The following is a 20,739-nucleotide window of genomic DNA, read 5'->3' on the forward strand; positions in this document are numbered from 1 at the left end:
TCACTTCTCTAAGATCGTTGATTTCTTTCAACGGTATTATCAAATTCGGTTTACAAGATCACGTTCACTGTTTGCATGAGAGTAAATATAAACTGAAGTGCGGATATGTCCGTATTTTATAGGGTGGAAATGTTCCTTTCCGCTACCAATGTTAGGAGTGATATGAAATCCCCACAAACCATACTCGTCGTATGAAATGCCATCGGTGCTGTTTGTCCTCAATTGTCCTTTAGCTTCAAGCAGACCAGAACAGAAAGCATATTCAGTCCTTTTTGCAACGGCTCATAATACATAATATAATAAAAGAGTATAATAGTGCGCCATGAACAGTATAGCAAAATATACTTGTTTAAGTGTTGATATTAGTACTTTTTGACAGCTCATCTCTTACTTTAAAAGCAAAATAAAAAAAAATTGAAACATTTGTAATAAACCTTATTTTCTGAGCGGACATTTTGTAAACTATCTGCTGAAGGGTTGATCAAATACATATCGTCGAGATATTTCCATCTTAAATCGCGATAAGAAGTAGACATTTGTAAAAAAAACCAAAAAACACTCATGAACGACACACTTGATATTTTCTTTAAGACAAAATTTGCAAACTCTTTAAATCTCTTTCAGTTTTATGGTCTTCCTCGTTCAATCATTAAATCATATTTAGAACATCGGAAAGATACAAATGTTTATTTGCAAAAGGAAGACCTAATGCTAAATATTTCTCAATATCTAACATTGACGTATACTGACTTATAATAAACAAAGTTTGTAGAATCGCCTCTTGTACTGGACCAGATCTGTAACGAGGAATAAAATAGCCGTTGTCTAAACATAGAACACTGTTTCAGTCACTTATTTCATGCGCTAGCCATGCATAACCAAATCCCTGAGAGAATTAAACATGTTTTAACTTTACTGGCCTATGTACTTTTGCCGGCATGATCCAGGTTTTAAAAAAAGCAAACATAATATGACATTGGAAAGGATTGCTGCTTGTCGGCATATGTATAATTTTCGTCCAGCGCTTTACATATCTGAACATACAAGTTGTACTCAAGGGGTATAATCCACAGTCACCAAGACTAACATATTTATTTTACAGTGTTTGGTACATTAAGAGATCTTTTACAAAACCTGTATTGAATAGCTTCTATGTGTGGTGAATATTCATACCCCTATATTTCTTAGCCACAACATAATATTGGTTTGTTTATAGCATCAAATATTTTAAATATATCCTGTATATGTAATCCTTCAAATATTTGTTGATACGTAAAATTTTAGACACTGATTTCAACGTCTGTGACGCCAACATGTCTTTTGCCTTACCCAGCTCAGCCTAGACTTGAAAGGCAACACCATATATTTATAAGACGGCACTGTTTCAATAGGTTTGCCCTATAATACAACGTTCATAATTTCCCAGAAAGCCACAATTTCAAAAGACAATTATTTTTGCTTTTGATAGATAGTTGCCATTCTTGTTTCAACACCAGTACATCTGTGGCATTTGTTGTTGCAATACAGTTTTAGCCCAGTTAACCACATCATCTGCATACAGTAAGGCAAAGATCTCTGGTATATGCTGTGATGCCACTACCCTTATAACACATGGATCTTAATTTTCAAACTAAATCATCAATACAATTACAAAAAGAATTGGTCTTAGAACACATCCTTATCTTGTTCCCTACAATATTTACATATCTGGTTAGTCAAGTTGTTGTTTGTACAAAGCTTTTCAAACAAAAATACATATTTTGTTTTAAACTTGTAAAATATTTCCATCAGTATCCTTCTGTACAAGAGAAAACCAAAGTTAATTATGTTGTACATGATCAAAAGCTTTTAAAAATAAAAATAGTAAACAGCAAAATTACTACCAGATTTACATATATACTTCTGAACAATTGCATGCAAACTAATTATATTATCACAAATGTTGTAAAGTTTTCTAACGCCAGACTGAGATTCATCTATTAGATTATTACTTTCTTACAAAAGGCAAATTTTACAACAGATTTAAAGGACAGTAGATATAACCTGAATTAATTTTCAGACTTGAAGACGCAAAATATGCATGCAACAGTTGTTACAGCAGAAATTACGAATAAGTGCTTTAGCAAGCATTAATACTGAATTATTTTCGTTAATCCGTTTTGAGACTGCCTGTCATACAACCGAGTTATAAAAATGGTATTAGCAGCTGCCTCGCTTAGCGCTCATCACTAAGAGGTTACTGTTAGTACTGGTCGGCCTGATGTCAGGATAATGGGACAGAGTGGGACATAATGCTACATGTCTGCGGCATGATGCCCCACAGCTAGATGTCACAATAAACTGTCACATAACAGACATCGTAGATATATGACCGAACAATTATTAAAGCTACGTTAAAATCCAAATCACACACACACACACACACACACACACACACCACTGTGTCTAATCCTCTGTTGCATGTGAATAGGGATAGAACACTTTTCAGCTTTTGAGTATATCACTACAGTCGTTTAAAAGTGAGCGTGAGATTTTGTTTTCACAAAGATTTCAAAATGCAGACTCTATCATTTTCCAATAAATGAATTATATCAATATCATATTCATTTCTAAAAATTGAAGATAAATATTTCTAAAAGTTTGAAACTTCTGTAGCATAATACGATGAGAAACCGCATTTTATAAAGTGTATAAATTGTATGAAGCGATTGAAGAAACTTATATATGTCTAACATTATAATCAGACGAATGAAATCAAATTTACAAAGGACACTATACAACGGAAGATGAACATTTGTATAAAAATACAGATTGATTACATATTTTATTGTATATGAAGGCTTTTTGATCATTATTTTAGTAGAATGTACTGAAGGATATAAATGCTATTTTACAACTCTATGTTTACGATGTTCATGTTTTTTTCAAGTTATTTGAAATATTAATTAAAATAAGAAAGTGGAAACGGTGTCAGTTGCTCGGCGGTTTTAAGTAAAAATCACTTTAGATTTGATTTTTCTTATGTCCAATTAACATTTAAATGTGCTTTTATAATGCCCAAATAAGTCGTTTCTATGACTACCTTGCTTTAGAAGATAAGAATAAAATGCATCTTAATTTATGGTTATAGCTTATTAATGTTACCAAGGGTGTTTCTTGTCCAAAGCTGTGAAAGTGTATCTGTTAACTCCAAGGTATGCACGACATATATTGATAATCTATAATCTAATGCAAATCCATTGGTTATTGTAATGGATGTATGAATAATTCTTCCAATAATAAACAAAACAGAATAATAAATCATGCAAATACATATTAATATTCTTATAATGAGTTATCAGATTTCCTCTTATAACGATGGAAGAACGATATATGGATTTTGGTCAGTGTGTCAATAATGTCCTCTAAGTTTCATGGCGATTCCTCAAAAGCTGTGGAAATAGCCTCACGCAGAGAAATTATCATTTAAAATATATAAAACTTTTAGCACAAAAACGGACATAATTCTGAATCGATGAGACGGTATTGTTTTAACCGAGGTTTGAATGGGATTCTTTGATCTACACGATCTAAGGTTTCGAAATAATAATTATAATGTTTCTTTAGCTGTTCTGATTTGGCAGCTAAGAATGAACTGTGTCTTTGTTTTATCTTGTCCCAATCTAACACTGTATATCTTCTTTGATAGTAAGCACTGGTCAATTTCATTATTGTAGTTTATTATTTTTCAAATTAATTTGAAGATTAGGGAGAAATATTATTTTCCTTTAATAATTGATCAGAAATGTATTCCAAACTATTTAATTCTTTGATTGTCACTGTCATGCATGAAGTTAACAATTATCGTATTATATTATTCGATAAAGAAACAATTAAGCTGCCTTCTGAATTGAGTGGTGTGAAACCAATAACACACACTCAGACAACAAGCACTGTAAACTGTACCAGCAAAGTCTTGGAAGATCTTAATGGTGGTATGAATTCTTGTTTTATCAATCTATTAGACAGCGTATACAGTATGCAAATTCAGAAGAGCTCTATCAAACTTGAAGAAGAAAAAAAAAAAACAGATACAAGAAATTATCAAAGTTCAAGAAAACTGCTAATTTTTTCCTTCTAATCGATGAAATGTTTTAATAATGGATTTGCTAACATTCCTTTTTACTGCTGTCGCATTTTATATTCCGTTACATGTTTGGTTACTTAGCTGATCGTATCTCATCACTAATCTGTTGGTGGAATAATTAATATTATTACACAATTCATGTGATATATGTTGTTCGTCTAATGAGTCAAGGCCGAGTGATCATACTACACTTTTCTAACATAACTGAACTTCAGGTGAAATCATACAGTTATGTATATTTTATTTGTATTATTAACTGGCTTTTCTCGATGGCTATATGTTATGCATATTTGAATTGTATAATTGAGATTAGTCCAAAATCATGTTCATTGTTCATCTGACATGCGACATTTATTTTGTGAACTACATAGCTAATATTTGTATAGGATTGAATATTGAATATTCAGATAATGAAGGTGGACGTGTTTATTTCTATTTGTGTGTAGGACATTAGTTTTTCACTTGGAAATTCTTAAACGTGTTGACAACTTTGAGTCTTTTAGAAAGTTAGCTGGCCTAGATCCTGGTTCTATAATTTGGTCGAAGTATTTAATATCAATATTGTTTCTTTGAAACATTACTCCTTCTTACATTATTATCCGAAGTGGAATCAGTCTTATTGTTGTGTTCATTTTATAGTTTTGGTGTATTTACTTATTTAAATTATTCACTGAAGTTTCAAAGAGTTCAATAATGATACTTGGACTAAATTACTAATTTGGTTTTATAATGAATTTAGTCAAAGACGTTTTGGATTATATTACTGTGATACGTTGCTGTTAACACATCGTCACATTCAAGGCCATTGGAACATTAGCACAATCAGGACTACAGGCACATTAAGTCATTCAATACTGAAATTTATTTGGAACTCCACTGGGGTTCAGTTGGAACTTTATACATATGGGAATGTGATAGAACGTTTAGGAGTACATGGGATTCAATTCACAGTAGTGCAAGTTGTTGAATTTAACAAAACGTGATTGTTTTCGCTCTTTTCTGTTATTTAGCTTAAGGCCATACAGACGTAATAGTGTGGTTCACTAGTGTGGTTTTGTGTGGTTCATTAGCCGAGATGACATCTTCACTAAACGAAAACATAATGAAGTTTAAAATTGTGAACAAATCAATGATATCAAACAGTTATAGCCTTTGGTTGAGATTGATGAATACGAGATTTAACATTTTCAGCACACGATAGGCTATACATGGTGGCCAGTATTAATGGTGGAGGAAGAACCCGGGAAAACCCCGGAAAGAACCACCGACCCACGAGAAGCTACTGGCAAGCTTTCTCACATATCCACATTAGCTGAATCCAAGACTCGAACCCACGCAGACAGAGGTACAACTGATATGACTATAGCAGAAAAATCAAATATATTTGAATATTCATTTGTTCAAAAAGAAAAGACAAGATTGTTCTACTATGGGCAATACGTATAGCAATGGACCAAGTACAGTACGTTCTTGTAAAATATGTACGGAACGTCATTTCTCTCTTTTTAATGGAGGCGACGAAGCCTAAAGCATATAACATTATTTTCAATAGGACGCATTTCTGTAATTCCTGAACGGTCGCATTCTTTCAGCAATTACCTGTTGAGAAACTGAACCTCTGTAAATGAACCAAGTGGATTTATGGGACCACTGTTTTTTTCTTAAGATGGGTTTACAGTTTTCAAATACTTCGCACATATTTAGAACTGCCAACTGTACAAGTTATGAACTATAGCGGTGAAGCGTTCGCATAGGTTTAACTAACGGCAAACGACTAATTTATTTGGAACCTACATTTATTAATCTTCAAAAGAAGAGTTTCTATATTGTTAAGATGTTTAGGATGTCACGTTAGAAAATTAATTTGTTTCAAATAATTATGTAAAATATCGCGAACGAAAATCGAAATAATGGTAACTACTTCCAACCTCCCGGATTTCACCTAAAACCTTCTTTGCTGCTTAAGTTCGTACCCACGCATCTGATTGCATGAAGCTGTGCTAACATCCGATCAATGGAATAGTGGATAATCAAAGTTGCATCATGATGAAGAATTGTTGGAATTTGTCTAAGTTTTTACCGTTATTTTGGTCATATTTTTCCAAGGCTATGAGTCAAGTTAAAAACAATCTTTCTAGAAATTAAGACTGGATTGAAACTGTGTCATTTACTAAATAAATCGCTGATAACAAAAGAGACTTCGCAAAAGGTTCAAGAAACGTGGGCGCATATTTTTTATTTTATTGGGCCTATGAGTGTTCGATTAATGTATAGTCATAGGATCATATCGGAAATATCTAGTTAAAGTCATATGAACAATACTGAAGCACCCCCAATTATCAGATATTATAATGTGTTCATTGTAAAGTCATATATTACCAAAATTTGTACATAAACGATAATGAGAAGGACGTCAGTGGAGACTGATCCCATTTATAGTGAATGGATAGATCCATGTATATTCTCCACGTGCAGTCCTGACATTGCAAGTTTCGAAAAGGTTACCAGGTTACCTCTCATTCATCGTTTCCTTTCTCGGCATTCCAATCAAAGATCCATTGTTATGTATGTGTATATATATATATATATATATATATATATATATATATATATATATATATATATATATATATATATATATGTATATATATATAGTAAATCCTTAACTTTTGTCCAACATTGTCTTGATCTATATTGTTTTTACTTTTTGTCCATGATTTTAGATTGTACCGTACCAACTAAGTCTTTGGACATACTTCGTTCCAATGAAGATTCTAAAATCAATCTTGTTGACATTGTCTCTGGATTCAGAGATAATATTCACAGTCAAGAATTAAATGAATCTATCATAGAACTACAAACGAAATAAATATTAAGCCTAGTGATAGAGTTCTGCCCAAACGCATAATATTTTTCAGGCCAAGTATTAAGGTCCTTATACAAGTAGAAAGAAAGTAAGCGACTTAACCTATACCTTAGACAATCATGGGATGAGGAAAACAAACAATTTTGCCACATAAATATGTTAAAGGAGTGTGTTGATAGAGATAATCCCGCTAATAAGTCAATTTAGTTGTACCTATCCCACACAGTGAGGATTTAAGGGATCACATGTAACCTGACTATAGTGAGTTTGTCTTAAGAAAGCTTCAAAATTCAGAAATATTGAACAATCTGGATCAGAAACGTTCGCATTTACAGCCACAGAAAAAGAAGGAATTAAAACAGACATTAAATGAATATGAGCACTTGTTTTCTGGTGCTCCAACAAGACTATTTAATAATATATACCATGACGTTGAAGTTGTAGATAAATTACACTAAATATTTCTATTCATTTGCCAGAACTATGTGCATTTACATAATTTGTTATTCGGTCGTGTTTTTAATTGTGAGATTTATCCATAATTCCATTAAATATCCAATGGATCAGGCAGATTCTCAGCAAGAGCTTGATGTTAGAACCTCTGTTATTGGCATCACACCACAAGTACTAGATTTGTTCTGGCACAACGTAAAAGATGAAAAGTCAGCTATTTTAAAATGCACGTCACATTTTGTTAGGATATTTTACAATGTTCTGATGAAAGACAGTATCATAAAACTTACCACAGTTATTCCTGAGATGTCATAATTAAGATCATTACATACGCAATACTGCCTCAAAGCATACTGCGTAAGCATGATCATAATCAACTTAATTAACTTATTTTCATACTTAACATATATTTTAATCTATAATTAGCTTATTTTCATGAATAAGATCAATGTTAACATACCATTATATTGATAACATCATACATTGTGATATGAAAATAAGACAAGTATTTGCACAAAGTTTCATATTTGTTTTAAGGTGGTTCTCTACAGATTCATATTTAGCATAGGGTTAGATTTTTAAAGAAAAAGAATTTCCCCGTTTTTCCTCACTGGATATACTGGCTTTAAAAAAATACTTTGTATATTTTAGATATTATTGAAAGAACCTTTAATTCTTTTATATTTTGGTGTATGAATAAATTGTGGAATACGGGTTAATTTGTATTTAGCTTGGCCATACTTCAGATGTGCACCTTTCCAAAACCTCCTAGCTCCGCATGGTTATTTTCACATTCTGCATGTCAGAGGTACATCTTAAGAACAAAACCCTATAACTTTGTATCTATTTTATATATTCGAGAATACATTTATTGTATTTTCAGAAGCCGGAATTGTCTAGCATGGCAAAAATCATTTTCTCTATTTCAATAATTGATAAGTATACTTTAGGCTAATTCCGGCTGATTTTTTGAGAACAAGAAATTTAGGCCACATGAATGTAACATAGAAGTATACCAACATTCTCTTCATTGTGCATATTGCAAAGGTAAACAGCTTTTCTTCACCTTACACCAGCCATTCCCTCAGAATCTGATGATATTTGTAGAGCTACCCCAACACGAAAAAAAGAGAAGAAAAAAAAAACAACTCTAAAATAATTTTAGGATACACCTTCGAAAACATTTTAAAAATCATAAAAATCGGCTTGTCGATATTTTTTTAAAAAATGGCTTAAATATTTACCTCAGCTTTTTTACAATTGTATCTAATCGTGCTATGATTCATGATAGAGTTTGGGTTTCTAAATTCTTCGTGAAAAAATGTAACTCTTTGTATTAAACTACAGTAATGGCACATTAAAAAAATTGACAAATTGTTCTATCCCAAACATAATTACGGCAACAAATTGAACATTAAAGCTGAATAAAGCACTTATTTGTAAGTTCTCCTCCAGCAACAGTTATATACATTATTGTGTCTTCAACTCTGAAACTTAATTCAGCTTATATGTTCTGCCCTTTAACACTTGCTGTAAAATTTGCCTTTTTGTACAGAGTACTTACCAGCACGTAATGCTTACCGACATTGTTGTTAGCGGTCCTAAAATACATGGTTTTGTCTCGGTCACTAGCATACAGTCCATCGTTTGTATATGCATAAGAACTGACATCGACATATACCATCCGTAAAGGAGATCAAGGGACACGGATACTTGCACTCTTTTAGACAAACTGATACACAGTGAATAAACTTGATTGTAGTGTGATTATTAGTATAAACAATGTCACCTTCGAAGTAGTTGTTTGTGACGGTCTTGTCTTCAATGTATACCATTCCACCGCTGCAAGAACAAATAACAAGAAGTAGACTTGTCAATCCGAAATAGAAGCTTTGGGTCCGTACAGTCGTTTTGAGTATGACATTTTAAAAGAAATCCATCGAACACAAAAATTCCATGACAGATGAGACGGTTATTTCCCTTGCCGACTGTTGCTTGTAAGACAATTTGCATAGATTGGTGGTGTTTTGATTTGCCGACCATTTCAATAACATTAATTACACATTATTCAATTTATTCATGCTCATTTCATTTGATTAATGAAAGTCAGCATTCGTTTGAATCAAATCATGATACAGCAAAGCATATGATTTCCTGTTCAATATCCTAAACACAGAGCCCTATTAGAATTAGTTTTAGATGAGACCTTACCACTTGCATAGATTGGTGGTGTTTGGTTTGCCAACCATTTCAAAGCAATTACATTATAATATTCAATAAAATTACATAAATGTAAATTTAAATGTGTATATGGGAAATTGAAAATAATCATTCTCACCAAAAAGAAATTGTATTTGAGAATTATAATTACTTTCATTAATGTAAGAAGGAACTTGACGATGAAGTTGACGTAAATTCCATCGAATAGGGAATCATAGAAAAATTGGAAAACATTTGCACATGAAAGATTTAAATGCTTTGGATATAAAATTGGGTAGCTTGAGTCCGAGGAAGCATTCACAACAACAGTTGTCAACAGCAACACAAACTTATTTATATGTAGACCACAATAAATACCTCTTTTGAGCATATGTGGTGTGTATTTGTAAAACTTAAACCCCATGCCATATTTCGAGAAGTTATCGATACAAAATGTAGATAAGTTTGAAATATATTTTTGCTATAATTGTTTAGATTTAGGTAACATTTCTTGACTGAATACCATTTGGACACACATGACACTTGCGTACTCTTTATTTTGCTTCACAAATTGTTTTGCCTTTAATTACGAAGAAATGTATCAGGTTGGAACGAGTTTTCACAAGTGTATCATGACTTATTCATACGTATTGATTTAGTCAAACTTCAGGCAACGTGAAAGGACACGTTATGAAATAGAAACACTACGCAATCAAAGCATCATTTTAGAAAGAAACAAACAAAAAAATATATAAAAAAACTCTTTTTTTAGGGTATTTACAGGAGGAGATTGTCTAATACAGCCTAATTATATGTTATTGATAGACGGGACGATTAAAAGATAATACGTTTAAGCTTTCACACTGAAACCCATGTGAATAAGATGTTTCGTCTCTTACGTCTACCCAATATTAATGCATACACACATTAGCGCAGACACACAATGTACACAGTTCAAACTACACATTTGAAATATGCATTGAAATTATAATAATAGTTTTGTGACACTGCATAGTACTCATTAGCATCTCCACATTCAAACTGCACCTTTTCACGACCTTCTGCACATTCAATCAACACATTTGAACAATCAAACTGCACGTTTGAACTACCGTCTGCACATTCAATCAACACATTTGAACAATCAAACTGCACGTTTGAACTACCGTCTGCACGTACAAACTACACACCTGACTTAATTCTGCACATTCGAACAAATTAGAACTACTATCTGAAAATTAAACCAACAACCTTTGAACAACCGTCTGCACATTCAAACTGCACGTTTAAACTACCGTCTGCAAATTCAAACGACAAATTTGTATAACCATTTTGTACATTCGAATCACAAATTTGAATTATAGCACACCATGCGAATTTCGCACGGAAGCTACCTCGAATTGGTTTACTGAATTAGCTCATGGGTTTGTTGGGAACGCTGAGAGTGGAGGATGTACATTACACATTTGTGTACTCATAAACTCTTACAGTGTAGGAAAAGGAATCAAAACTCTCATGGCTAGAGCAAATTATCAAACAGCTTTATATATTTCACAGACAGTTTATTTGTGTCATCTGCTTGACACAGACAGTATATAAAGTACTGATGATGTTTTGCTCTAGAATTAAACGTTCATCGGTAACAAAGATAGAGTTAATTTTCTTTTCTTTAACTCTTTTAGCCCACGGAAGCGCGCACAGTTCTGGAGCTGACACTTACTACAAATGTTAACATTTGTGAATCCCATGTTCTCTTTTTATATGATAATCTATCGTTGTCTGAATTCATTAATACAGTTTTGTGGTCTAAGCTAGTGTACGTATGCCAAATGTGCTTTCCAACATGCACGATATATCGCACCACCATTTGTCTGTGACACATAAGTATGCCAGTGAATGAACAAACGGCAATGACTTGCTCCCTGTTATCTTTGTTTTATTCCTGTTTAATTTGTAAACTTTATATATGATATCTCAGTTCAGTTTTCACATTTGTATGATCGTATGAGGTGATGATATTTGGTTTGGAACTAATGCATGGATTTCAGTGGAATAAATGCATAGCAATTATTTAGAAGAACGTCATAGAAGTCCAAATTCTTCATATTTATATTCCTCAGGATAAGCACTCAGGACATGTTTGGGCGCTAGACTTCTGCTCATGATTCTTGTGGACATCGTTGAACGAGAGAGAACATACTGGGCAAAGTTGCTTGTCCTGCAATTCTTAACATAGTGTTGTGAAAGTTATGATACAACTATGTACATTTATATGGTTAGACAGTTAGCTTTATCATTATTACCTGACTGTTTAAAACCAAACGACTGTGTTCATAATCTTCTCGAGAACGTTGTTTTTCTTCTAATTTGAATATTCCCACGTATTGATGCGCACAGTGCGTATTTCATTCAATACTGCCAATGAACTGCTAGAGTTTGTTTGTCACGCATTTGTTATGTATTCACACTGGGCGAATTTGCTGCAGTAACGTATAAGCTTATTATTATTATTAGTATTATTATTGTTGTTGTTTGTTGTTCTTGCTAATGAAATTATGTTCTTTTCTTTGCGCTGTTGTTGTTTTATATTTTTTTTGTGATATCAGTAAGTTTATTGATGTGATACGACCGAGTAATGGAGGCTTATAACTTTTGAATTTGATGTACTTAACGGCAAATCAGCATAATACGGCCTATATAGTGCCGACTTAAACTAGGCAAGCCTCGTGGGGAGACAAATAATATTAACCCTTGTCTGGGATTTCCTTGTCTCGGCCCAAACCCCAACATAGATTCTATATGTCACCTCATTGATGGGATCTGTTTTATATCAATATCACTCTGTAAGAACCAGTTTAATATACCGAGGCTTCGGAAAGAGAGAATTAATTCCGCATATATACTTGTGCACTTTCGTCATGTTTTGTTAATGTTCCGGTCGTCATATGTATTCTTGCTACTGCCGTTGGTGGTAGGGATGGTTGTGGTGGAGAGGTTTTCAAGTTCTGTTGGTCAAGACCGGAATCATGTATGAAATGCCATTGCGACTTATTAATTAAATCGATTAACGTATATAGCTTCAAATCTAGTGTAAAGTCTAGTATATATACCCGGCTCTAATATTCAGTATGGCTAGAAAGGCAGCAATAAACATTGTTTTAAAATTTTATAAGCATGTTTGAAAAGAACTAAACGTTTCTCTGTCATTAGCCAGCAAACGATACACGCAACCTGTAGTTGGTTTGAGCCACAAAAAATATTTTCGTATGTACTCAAGATTGTGTACTCTGAGAACATAAGTCTGTCTTTGAGCATTTTAGATTAAAGTGTTTCTTATTTCTAGATAATATATTGATGGGTATTTATATTTACGGTTTGAGACAGGTATAAATGTCACTAGAATCACTATCGCACAAAGTAGGCCGAATTAACAACTTTCCTGGAAAGCAACAACACTTTGCTAGTCAGTCTTGCTTGTCCCATAATCTCACTCTTACAGTGCTGTCTACCCGTTACTTCATTATTCGATTACTACTTCATGTATAGTAAACATGATTTACATTACCTGTATAACATCATCATATAAGTGAACATTTGAATATACGAAATATTTATGCATTTCTAAAATGTCACTTTAAGCTGAATACTGCAAGAAAGAATATATTGAATGATCCTGATTTTTAGCATTGTCTGGTGTCATAAGTGGCTAATAAAGAAACAGAAAGAACTGGTATTTAAACTGATCCTAGCAAACTCCGCCTTGCATACATGTTGTCACAAATCTTTATCTCTTCAAGGTCACCATTTCTGTAATAACTATGCACGTCTGTAACTTGGGACATAATTTCTGTACTATCTAGGGTCCACAACCACTTTTTGTTTGCCTTATTTTATAATACATGCTCCTTTCTTTTGCAATATTTTTCAGTTCAGTCCTTGTCCAAGGTATAGAACAGTATCCCACCCTCTTTGAATAAAAAAAATGCTTTTATATGAAATATATATTTAGTGCGTTATTAGTAATGCATTTATTGAAAAGAGTTTGGTAACTACCATTTACTCGACATGGTGCTTACATCTGTATCTGTATTGGAAACATTGCTAGAAGATTGGGCGTTCGGGGTCCATGATATGCAAAGTCAGATCCCCAGACATTTAGGTTTTCACGTGAGCATGCATTCCGAGTACGCACACTGTGTTGATGAGATTACAGCTTGGATTTGAAGGCCACGTCACCAGTATCTCAGAAGAACCGGTGCCAAAGAAGATCTTCTAAGACGAACTGGAGGAGGGAAGGAGATCTCAGGCTAGTCATTGAAATGCTTCAAATTATCATTGTAACACTGCAACATTGACCCTGACTGGAGTTACATTTTGAATGGATGAGTGCAGAAGAGTTAGATGTGTTAATATCGTTAAAGCACGTCCTATATTGATCAAGCTAACCTACGTGGCATCTCCTGTCAAGTGTGCCACATAGAGTTAAGAGCACAAACTGACTGGATCAGTCACTCATGTACTCATATAAACTATACTAATTAGTGATGTGACTATGATCTTGGAACTCGAACGACGAGAAACAACGAAACAAGAATGGTCCCTTTGTATAATTCTTTCCGTCAGCCAACAAGTTTGTCTCAAAGTTTTCTGTTTGAGTATTTCTTTAAAGAATAATATATATGATCTCCATTTGTGGGAGGGATGATTTCTAAATGAAAGACTATTTTATGAAACGTTTCTGATATCCTTCTAAGACTATGAATGACTGCAAATTTATATCAAGCTCTATTTTGCATTGCGTTGATTCTAAAACATTTACTCCATAAACTGAATCCTAATGTGCTGGTTTCAATCAAAGACAAAAGATAACAAACTAATCCTTTGAGAACCTTTGTGAGATGATAGTACTATTATGTTTATAGATCAATGCCTTTATTATTATTATCTTTTTATGCTGGGTTTAACTATGGGGAATATTTAATTTATGTATAGAATGGAAGTTATAAGAGAAAACCGTTTCTTATAAACAGGATAACAAATAGGAGACACTGGATACCAGATTACACGATAATAACACGTTTTATTCGGCCAAAGATTAAACATCGTTTACATACTAATGTCACCGAAAATACAAAATATAATATCTCAAATTAATAAAATATTTCAGAAAAGGAAATTCGTAAGCTTACTAACAAAGAAATATTAGCTCTTTGAATATATTCTAAATCAGAAATGGGACGAAAAATATTCACATCGATGCTGGAAACAGGAACTGGGATTGAAACTGACACTAAACGAAATGTAATGCACAAATTATACGAGAAAGAAAAATTGCTGAATATTGATACAAGGCTATAAGCATTTTTAGTATAGCTTATAGATTCATGATTTCAATGTTAATTAGCAAAATCTGCTATCTAAGATAAATGACAAGAAACCTAAACTGTGAGATACATGTTGGATGTTTGTCATCCTGAGAAATAAATATGATCAGAGATAATATCTTAAAATAAAATAAAAATAATGTGTGAAAACTGATTATTACTGAGTAACGGTTTATCGTTTCCAAATCACTCGAAAACCCGTTTAAATCCATGAAGAATAGAAAGAATCTAATATTTTTTAATTAAAAAAATACCAACAAAGAGGCCCATATTTGCTAAATGTAAAATATCGCTATCAAATTTGGTACAATTAAATCATGATTTATGCCTCGTCTAATCTAATACGTGTAAATTTGAATCCAACTATGAATTTGTTAACATTTAATATTTAGAAAAGAAATTTGCTGCACAATAAACTATCATACAATATGGATCTCCCAAAAAAGAATATCGATTAAATATCAAATCAGATGCATTTGATGATTTGATATTTCATCCAAATCAGATTATAACTGGATTGTGGGTATGTGTATGTACGCGCGTATACGCGTTCGCATTTGGGTACAAGAGCGTGTGAACATATATATATATATATATATATATATATATATATATATATATATATATATATATATGTGTGTGTGTGTGTGTGTGTGTGTGTGTTTATTTGTGTTTGTATTTCAGTATATGTTACATACAAAGAGGACATGCGTGATAAGTTCTGAAATGCATATCATTGTTTAAATTATGATGGGTCACGATTTGAAAATTAATCTCAAGAAACGTTTTTTTTAAATTTCTTTTAATGTAAAGGAAAAAAGTGAAATGTTAGGTGCGATAATGTCATTTAATGATAGATAAAGGAATTTACTTAATAAGTAAACACTGAAAACAAATTGTAATGAAGATTTGTACCGACTATGCATTTTGTAATTTGACATTGTTGAAAGTACAAGTGCTGGTTTCTTCGAATACAGTCAAGAAATTTAATATCTTTCAAAATACATTAATATTCTTCGTCGGATTAACTAGTGTTTCTTTAATTTCATATTCTTCAGATCAGCTGCTACTGCAGAATAACAATGGAAAATAGTGGTCTACATGAAGATATACAGTACTGTATTGTGTCTCCCAATGGACGATGAGAATGAGGTGTATTGTTTTAGGACATAATACGACAGTCGACCCGAATTGAACTTCATACGTCTGCAGATGAATCAAGCACACTGACTACTAAGCTACCGCGCTTTTCTGTTGTACATTTTCATACACTAAATATTGAATATGAGATATTCTTTTGTAACAGCTTTTTTATTTTATATGCGGTAATTTTTCTTTTGCCAGATTCTTAGTTTTATTGAACAATATAAGACAACATCTATAATTCAGCTGTATTCGAATACTCGCCATCACTGTAAACTACTGAAAACGCAACCGCCGAATTTGATCCCAAAGGCTTCACCGTTTCAAAATTTGTCTGTTTTGTAAGACTTGCGTTCAAACGATGATGAAATCAAATTGTGTTAGTTTTAGATGTGATTAGCATACAGTCTGCTGTAGCTGAGCTTCTCATCTCGCTTATTATACGGGTACTATGGGCCGGTTAATGTAATATGCTAAAGTAAATCGTAATGCTAAATGAAATTAAACAACGGCACACAGATGTAGCATTTAATGCTGGAAAAAAATGGATAGGAGCATGGTTCTGTTTATCGGAAGATTAACTGGCGTTCATCCAGCAGCTAATCCGAGATTTAATCATCTTAAAAGTAATCCCGCCACGGTTACAACGAAATATATGAGGCATGCAAGTAAGAATGGCAAATTTGCTGGATGAAGCTGATGGTACGACCAATGGTAAAGTAAGTATCTTGGTAAGAAAAAATAAAGCCTTGTTTCCCATATACAGTTGAACAATTTGGTTGGTTGATTAGTAAAAACATTTTCAAAACATTATATTCTATATTATCTCTAGGAAATGGAACTAAGTATCGAAGTATCTTAATCACCAGATGGGAACATTTGATTGCGTGATGGTAAGTCACCAGATGGTGCATTGGATTTCATGAAGGTAAGTCACCAGATAGACCATTTGATTTCATGATGGTAAGTCATAAGATGGTACATTTAATTTCATGGTGGTAAGTCACGTCATGGTAGATTTGATTTCATTATGGTAAGTCATCAGATGGTACATTTGATTGCATGATTGTAAGTCATCAGATGGTAAATTTCATTGAATTATGGTAAGTCACCAGATGGTACATTTAATTTCATGATGGTAAGTCACCAGATGGTACATTTGATTTCATGATGGGAACTCATCACATGGTACATTTGATTTCATTAAGGTAAATCACCGGATGGTACATTTGATTTCATGGTGGTAAGTCACCAGATGGTACATTTGATTTCATGATGGTAAATCACCAGATGGTACATTTGATTTCATGATGGTAAGTCACCAGATGGTACATTTGATTTCATGATGGTAACTCATCAGATGGTACATTTGATTTCATGATGGTAAGTCACCAGATGATTCAGTTACTGTACATTCCAGCTGGTTACATATGTCACCTTTTAGTTGGGAAATTTATAAATCAACGAAGCTTTGCTACAAACGTTGTATAAATTTTAAAGTTGCTAGCCTGGAAAGTGTAGTGCAGTTTTTTAAAACAATGAAAAAGCAAGACAATTACATGACAAAAAATACATTTCACTCGGTCAAGATCATCAATGCCTAAGATCAATTACCATCCTAAACACCTCCTCCATTAGCTGTCACGGAAATTCGTACCTCAGATGCAGGTGCTGCAAAAGAAATATGTTATCAAGACTTAAAAAGGCAAAGAAATAAAGAGACAAATATAACAATATTTAGTAGTTTCTCGAAGCGAAAACTGTTCAAAAGAAGCAAACAAAGCAAGCAAACACAGAAACAAAACAGTAAAGTCGTTGGAACCAGGAAAGATTAAATCAATCAAGATCTTGCTTTGAATTTTGCACCACTTTTAATATAGTTCCAATTCAGTTACACTAAGTACACTAAGAGAGGCAGTAATGGCAAAAACGTCAATAACAGAAAGGAATATTTGTATTTGATGTGTACAAACTGAACAACCCAACAAGTTTCACTGAAACATTAAATATCAGTGCCTTAGCATTGTGTCGCTTTCTAAACAAAATAAACCATCAAATTTAAACATTTTCTGCAGTGATCACCTTCCATGTGTGTATTGTCGTCGTGATGTTAGTGAACAAATCCTCTTTGTGGGTTGGATCGAATATGACGAAAAAACTTAGCAAAATTACGAGACTGAGATGTTTATTGATAATATATGTGAATCATGACTGAATATGACACCTTTATCATGAACATAAAGCCCATCAGTGGATATTACATAATAATATGCAAAATGCTCACCAAATGATATAATATATAGAAAATTGATATCAAAGTATGGAGTTTATAAACAATTATGACTGATATATCGTCCCTTAATAAGTAAGTAAGTAAGTAAGTATGTGTGTATGTGTGTATGTATGTATGTATGTATGATAAATTGTGTCAGATTCCACAGCTTAAGTCTTAGGGCCCGCTACTCCGGGCACACCGAATGATCCCACATGATTGTCATCATCCTGCAGCCCTGCTGAGAATATTTGGCCCCACACAATGCACAACCGATCGCGTCCTTCGAACCAATGTCACAATGGACCACAACATCCGGTTTACACAAAACCCCACAAATAACTCTTTGTGAAGAGCTCTGCAGCGAAAGATTGCTTCCGTTAATTGGATATTTGCCTGACATGCTGTATTTGTATCGTAATTTTGAGCCATAAATGCAGTGATTTCGGTCAAATCCACGACCGGCGAACTCGAGTAATCTGGTTTCTCGCTGTCAGCACTTTATACATGTAATTTGAAATAGCCAAGGCATAAACCATACATCTCAGGTAACGTACAACGCGGAAAGAAAACCACATGTGCATTTTGATTATTATTTTATGCAATGTTTTTTTTTCGTACACACATTGTATTCAGAGTTTATTCTTGCAGCCTTGGGAATAATATTGGATGAAGTTCGACAAGCTCAAAATAGATATGCTGTTATGAGCAAAATTGTTTTATTGAAAGGACGGTTTTATTATGGAAAGGACGGTTTCATGGAAAGGATGGTTTTATGGAAAGTATGGTTTTAAGGAAACAATGGTTGTTCTGGCATGACTCAGCTGAAAAAGGAACTAAAATCAGGCTAGCCATTAGATGATGATTTCACTGTACTTTACAGGTTGTTGACGACGGATTGTCAGTTGAATATTCCATTAATGATGCAATAAGAACCACTTGAGCGTTGATATGTGGGGAATCAAGTATTTCATAGTGCAGAGAGTTGGCCAATCAACCATTTTATTATTTGTTCTGTCTGAGCAACTTCATGCTAAGGTCGAAGGATGTAAAGCACTCGAAATGCTGTCTTGTTAATATAGAGCTATTACTAGGTTCCAAATTATCAGACTTGCATAGCATAGTGCACAGAGTTGGCCAATCAACAATTTTATTATTTGTTCTGTCTGAGCAACTTCATGATAAGGTCTAAGGATGTAAAGCACTCGAAATACTGTCTTGTTAACATAGAGCTATAACTAGGTTCCAAATTATCAGACTGGCCATAGCAATACCTTTGCACTTATTTGTTGGAGTTAAAATGTGAACATTATTTGCTTGTTGTAGATAATTTCTCAAGATTTTTAAGCTATAAAAAGATCTTTGCTGCCATTTCTAGAATTGTAAAGAATCACTTTAAGCCTGTCTTTGCTATACAATGGAAATCTCAGATTCCTATATCACATAATGACCTCAATTGACATGTACTGCTTGTTCGAAACTATGCCATAACCTGGACACTAGCATCCCAAGATACACCCAGAACAATGGAGAGGCTGAATGACGTGTTAAAACAATAAAGATAATGCGTTATGACTCTATGGTCACAAACTAAGTAACAGAAATAAGCAAAATCAGCAAGTTTTGTGAAACATTAAAAAATTCAATTATAAAAGTCATAAATGAAAAATGTGAGAGGAACTTGCAGCATTACGAAGTGAATCCAAACTAATCTTTATAAAGTTCCATGAACGTCCTAAATGAATGAAAAGTTCCTCATACATTTGAAAACTGGAAATGTACTGGTCCTCCATGAACTGTGATGTTGTCAAAATGGTGTTATCCAGAATTTCTTCGAATAATGTATCACAGTTCCAGAATAATATTATAATGCAAATAATGAACACTTTCTATTTCCACAGTCCAAAAATTATGTTTCTTCTCGAATAATGTCTAAGTGCAACATAAAACACTTTTGCATACTGGTAAGAGAAATTACAAGAAGTGAGAATGATTCCAAAATCAAAATGAATCTGATTGCTTAAAACTCTCCTTATATACACAGTCGAATGAGATTGTATTTCGCAATAGATGCCACGTGACATAATACATTACTCATTTTTTGTTGACTTTTCATATATTTATTGATCCTATGTAATTTGCGTTTTAAAAAGAGTCAGGTCACGCGCACACATTTATAGCAAAAAATATTTTGTACAATGTACAATCATGAATAAAAATAACAAAAATTAAATAAAATCATGTACCAGGAGTTTAGAAAATATAGATAAACAAAACAAATTTGACAAAAGTCAGA

Source organism: Sinohyriopsis cumingii, chromosome 17, assembly GCF_028554795.1.
Source record: "Sinohyriopsis cumingii isolate HCF-2022 chromosome 17, ASM2855479v2, whole genome shotgun sequence".
Taxonomy (NCBI): domain Eukaryota; kingdom Metazoa; phylum Mollusca; class Bivalvia; order Unionida; family Unionidae; genus Sinohyriopsis; species Sinohyriopsis cumingii.